Genomic DNA, 6,000 nt, shown 5'->3' with positions numbered 1-6,000 from the left:
ACATCCTTTTCAACGTAAATAGTTCGGCATACTTCTAGCAACATGGTTATAACCAAACTCTTAATGAAAGATGCACATACACAAAAGTCTGGTTTTATAACGAGTTAGCATTTTATTCGAGTTGTGGGAATAGATAGAAACAGAAAATGTTACACATGGTTGACTAGTTACATATTACAGAAATCATTTCAACTATTCTTTCCTCGAACTGATGTGGAAGTTAGTTAGTGTTATCAATAACACGTCATTTTCAGTTCTACTCATCCAACTGCATTTAAAAAATAGTTCAAAAGATACTATTTTGTTTTTTACAGGCTATCAGTTTTAAGTACAAGTTGTCATTGAGCCACTGTAGCTTTACGCCACGATTCGTTGAGATCATTACCATATTTCAGCGCTCTAAGTTGTAAATGAGTTCAGGTGGTTACTAATGAAGCAGGCTGTCTATGATAGCAAATAAGAAGGTTGTGATTAGACACTGCAGTGCAACGACGCCTCCAAACATCGAGTGCTGAGTGTTGCACGACGCTACTTTGGCCCACCAGCGAGGCGAGCTGCTCCTTCCACAACACTAAATTATTAGCGTCTCCATGCTATATGTTTACGACCTGCTTAACATATTCGTTGATCAAGAGAAAGGTCACCATGACAATCAAAGTAGGATAATACAGCCGATTCAAGCTCATATAACGACCTTATCACATCTGGTGAAATATTTTGGGTTATTGCCGTTTCTGTTTACAAGTCTTATAGTGACGTCGCATGAGGAGTTCTGCAAGAGTTACAGGTCTTTGTATTTTTCCTTGTAGTCCTGGTGGGTCTCGTTTAGTCATTGTTATTACAAGACTCCATTTATGTGTATTATGGCATCACCACAAACTAATAGTCCATCAGAGTTATTTTTCATTTCAGAGTGCTACTGGGCTGAAAAAAGATTCACCCATGCTTATACGCATAATGTAAAAGCATAATAGCGCGATGAGGTAGAGGATTTTGTTTCTTATTGGTCTAGAGAGGGAGATGGATGGGGAGGGGAGCCCTTGCGCTTAGACTGTTACCAACGTTTATCTGAAAAGGCGTCTTCAAATCTCCTCTGGCGAGCTTGTAGGTGTCTGCGAGTTGTGCATGTTTTACCTAGGTGGAATGGTCCGTTTTTGAATGCTTGATTTTGTAGCAGTGCCTTTTGCACCAGCCACCAGGCCGGAGATGATGACGTAGACAGTGTTCAAATTTCTCGGTCATTGGTGATGACCATTTTCTAAACATCATTGTTTGCAGTCATGGGTGTAATCCACATACAAGCAATAGCACGGTAGGCTACCCTATAAGTGACATGCCTTGGTGCGGGTGGTTGCTGATGCTGGGCATCTCTCCCTCTCTCTAGGTGCTTACTTTGTAACGCAATGCTACACACACAGTACCTTTTGTTAGAAGCATCACAATTTTACTACGATGTCACATAATCTAGTAATGTAGTGGTAACTAGGCAGGTTGTTTATCTATTTCATTCTAGTATTATACAAATAGGATCTTTGGTCCGAGGTCCTCAGAATTTCTGCTATGATAGCACACAATCTAATGTTATACTGTGATTTGTCAGGGGGCTAAACTATCGTGGTGTGGTATTTCTTATTCACACAGTATCTTTTGTTGGAATTTACATGGCATCATTATTTCGACAACTGTGTACGTTTCTAGCACATACGCTATGACATCACACGCACTAATAATGGGGCGGTGGCCCAAGAACTAGTAAATAAATCTGGCCGCTGCTGCATTTTGATAGGCTGTGAGCATCGTGGGTTGGAACTCGGGTAATTGGGTAAAATACGAAAAACTGAGGAAGGTGAGTGAAAAATATGTAAAATTAGAGAAGAATGAAAGTATTTACATATCCTTCTGGATGTTATCTCTACTGGTGCCTTAATTGGCATAATATTGAAATGTTATTAGCAAACAGACCTCTCGCGATGTAACTTAACGTATTTTGTTATTAATAAATACACGTAACATACAACGTTTCCCTGTGGTGGCCACGCAGGTGCCCCAGTTATAAAAGATGGAGTCGGTGCTCCAATAGCAATGATAGACAATTTGGACGCATGCGCGTTTTGATGCGCTGAGAGCTTCATGAGGTCGACGCGGTGTCGCGAACAATGGGGTGGATCGTACAGGATTGTATAACTTACATGAAACTTGAAAAACAAATCGTTTAATTATGGAAACCCATGTAAAAATATGAGAATGAATGAAAATACGTAAATCTGACGAAAATTCGATAAAAATGGTGAAAAAATTGCATAAACATGTACAAACTAAGAAGAATAAGAGTAGTTACATATCTCTGTTGATGTCTTGAATGAAGTAATATTAAATTGTTATTAACAAATAGTCATATCCTAGAACTCAAGTGAAGTTATTTGACGTAATTTGTTACTAAGAATTAGATAGTGAGTGATCCTCACCCTATGTAGAGTACAGGGCACTCAATACCCTATACAGTGTCTAATATTTTACAAGTTCTGGGATTATTGATATGAAGATGGCGATTAACTGGGTGAAAATCGTTCTATAAGCAAAAAGAGTGATCTAGGTAACAATGTGCTCTAAAAGGTAACTAGACTCTCAAATATAGAATATTCCCTCCCACTTCGAGTAACAATGTCATGTAATGATAACATCATTTTATATCTTAACTTAATTTTCTATTATGTTTGTTGTAAGGTGGCTAATTACAAGTCGTATACGGTCCACTATAAATGTTATGTCTTTCAGAGGCTTAGTCTAGTATCTTATAGACCGAAGTCAGTAATCAAAATTAAATTGTTCTTGAAATCTGGATTGCCTTTTATAGAAATATTACATACGATCTCCGTGTTCCATAACGATTAGAATATGAGAGTAAGTAGAAAATCAGAAAAAACTTGTTAGTCCTGCTTGTTAACAGCTTACCATTCAGCCATTTCGTTGAGATATTTTCATCTCAGAGATGTTTACATAGATGGGAAGTAACCTCTTCTAAACATTCATGGTGGTGTCTGTTTGTTCTATATCGTGTCTCCCTACCACTTTCCTGCAACGACGCTCTGAGCGTGTTTTTTTTTAGGGAATTGACTAGTTTGAACCTGGGACCTGTTGCTGGTAAGGAGACGCCAGACCACACATGACATGTAGAATTCAGGCTAGTGATGATATAACCAAATATTAAATGATCTCAGTGTCAGCTCCACTGCACTTCCTGTAAAAGAATCTTAATACTAACTAAATTTAGTGGAAGGGGTTCAAGGCTTTCCTATTTTTAGTTAGCTGGTAAAATAACGTCGAAAAAGCAGTTAAGTTTACCACTGGAAATTTTATTCTACTCACAAAACATAGTTTATAAATTGCACTGCTGATAAAAGGAAATGTTTTAATACAGGATGGTAAAAACCAACTGCGTTCAACAAAAATGTGAACGAATATTCCCTGAATGGGTTTCCAAGTTCTACAATGGATCGAAGGATGACCTATGCCATATCACATCTATAATCTAGGTTTAATTTAAGTTTCACAAAAGAGAAAACTATCAAAATGGTCTACAGTGAGCCTCAATTATCTTTAATTACTTATCTAACTTCTCATAAATTACAGTGGCTGATGTGGCCTCTCAATAACTATATAAAAGAAAAATCATCGCGCTTCAGATCTGTTCTTCAAGTGGCAAATGTGAACACCATGAGTTTTACTTAACGATCGACACTAGTATTACGCAAAAAGGGGGTGTAACAGATGAGACTTCTGCAGTTCTGAGTGAAGCCTTATGCGCTCAAAAATGCGGCATCGCGTGCGTTCATTACCTTGTCGGTGTTTAGGCAGCGTCAGGGCAGCGGCGGGCAGCACAGCTCCGCTCACCTCGCCATCTCGGAAGCAACTCCTTTAACTCCTCCTTACTACAGTTTACCGAAGTTGGTTTAAAAAAACTATCTGGCTGTGTTTTCATCTGACCAATCAGGGTCTCAATGTTAACCTTAAGCTCCGCCTACAAAAATTCTGTCCATCCAATGAGAAACGCTATGCTATTCGAACTGGGGCAATGTTTTTAAAGTTTGAAACGTAACAGAGACGCGAAAAAGTGTCACGCTAAAACCTGCAGCTGGTGTGGTCGTTTTAGCGTTATCGTAAGATCTATACTGTTCTTCTAGAGGGCTCTATCTTTTAACATGGGCTGGGGCGTGGTCCTAATGTAACAGACACGTGAAAAAGTCTCACGCTAAAACTTGCGGGTGGTAGTGGCCCTTTTTGTGTTATACTAAGATCTATACTGTCTTTCTGGAGGGCTCTAACTTTTAACATGGGCTGGGGGTCGTCCTTGACGTAACAGAGACGTGAAAAAGTCTCACGCTAAAACGTGCGGGTGGTAGTCTTAGAGGTAGGCTGGCGATGTGGGTGTCCAGTCCGTCCCTTATCGTAGGGCCTTCTAGCTTAACACGGTTCTGCTCTCGGCTTCTGTTCCCGTTTCTCCCTTCGGAACTGTGTCGGTCTCACGGTGCGAAGGTACAATATGTATTTAGGCATTCTTGTGTTAGTCTGTGGTATTCCATTTACTCACTCGTTACTCGTATTACTTTGGTTAATTTAATGTCACGATTTATTTGGAGCTATGTGACATACTACTGGATTTGCTTGTCATGTCTGAGTCTTCATGGAAGGTGTTGGATTTGCCTGACACCTCACATATCACCACCTTTCGAACTTAATTTTTGCACTGAATTTAGGCAATGATTGAGTCGTTGTCTAAGTCAGTCAAACGTTTTCTAATTTATCTACATTTTGTTGCGAATTGTTCAGCCACATTATTCTGTTCTATGCTAGTTTGTATTACTAATTTATATTTTTATATTCTTCCACATTAAAATTAAAAATGAGAAGAGAAAAATATTTTTATACTATTATTAATTTTTAATTATTTTCTTTTTTTATTTAAGTGTGATGTTTTTTTTAAGAAGTTTTTTTATCGAAAGTGAGGAGTGTTTCACATTTGTTTTCTTAGAAATATTGATTTTATAAATGTAGTAATTAAGTAAAATCTATTCCTAACACATTTCTAAATATTATGTGCAAGTAAAAATATTTTTGTTTCTAGACACTCACTTCGACATTGTTACACTAACAAATAAGAATTATTTCCAAGAATTGCTTTGACAAAGAAATATACATACACAAGTATTGAGATATTATCCTAATAAATGGTACAAATGTTTAAAAAAAGGAAAACATCCAACAAGATAATTTATTCTTTGTTTTTATAAGGAGGAAATAAGTAAAATATAGTTATTCTTTTATTTTTATGAGGAGAAAGTAAGTGGCATATTGTTTCTTTATATACTGTCCATTTCAGAACTAATGACTTATTTTTATCGATAGTCTATTTTTTATTTCAGTCCATAGCCAATGACTGTTATTTTGTAGTTTATTAGCTGTCTGGTGTGCTTAACTTATTTAGTTTTTGACACGTTTCTTTTGCACAATTCCTACATTGCATAATTTGATTTCACACATTCACACAATCTTGTGAATGTTTAAGCATGAGGTTGGCGAATGTTTTTGCACGAAGGTATGGACTGGAGCCAGATGGATGTGGGCAAGTATTTGATGTACAGCTTCGTTCGTCGTTCCTTGTTGGCTTTGCAAGTGTGTGTTGCTGTTGTGGAGGTCCCATAGTGGAATGGAACTGTGAGTGCAGAATCTCGTGGTTTACTGGCTTTGTATGCGTGAAAGTCATCGTTATGTGTCGCTGAATGCGTTCGTTTTTCGTTGTAATACCTCGCAGACGACTAGTTTACAACAGGATAGGGATTTGGGAAGGTATGTCGTCTATTCTTCACCCATCTTCTTTCTTGGTCTCAAACTTGCGAATCTTCAACTTCTGTTCTTCCTGCTTTTTCTCTGCTTATTTCTTGCTTCTTGGTTCTTCTCTGGGCAGGGAATGGAAATATTTATTGATAACTAGTCGCTTTGAAG

Source organism: Schistocerca gregaria, chromosome 3, assembly GCF_023897955.1.
Source record: "Schistocerca gregaria isolate iqSchGreg1 chromosome 3, iqSchGreg1.2, whole genome shotgun sequence".
Classification (NCBI taxonomy): Eukaryota; Metazoa; Arthropoda; class Insecta; order Orthoptera; family Acrididae; genus Schistocerca; species Schistocerca gregaria.
This window is presented reverse-complemented; position numbering follows the sequence as displayed.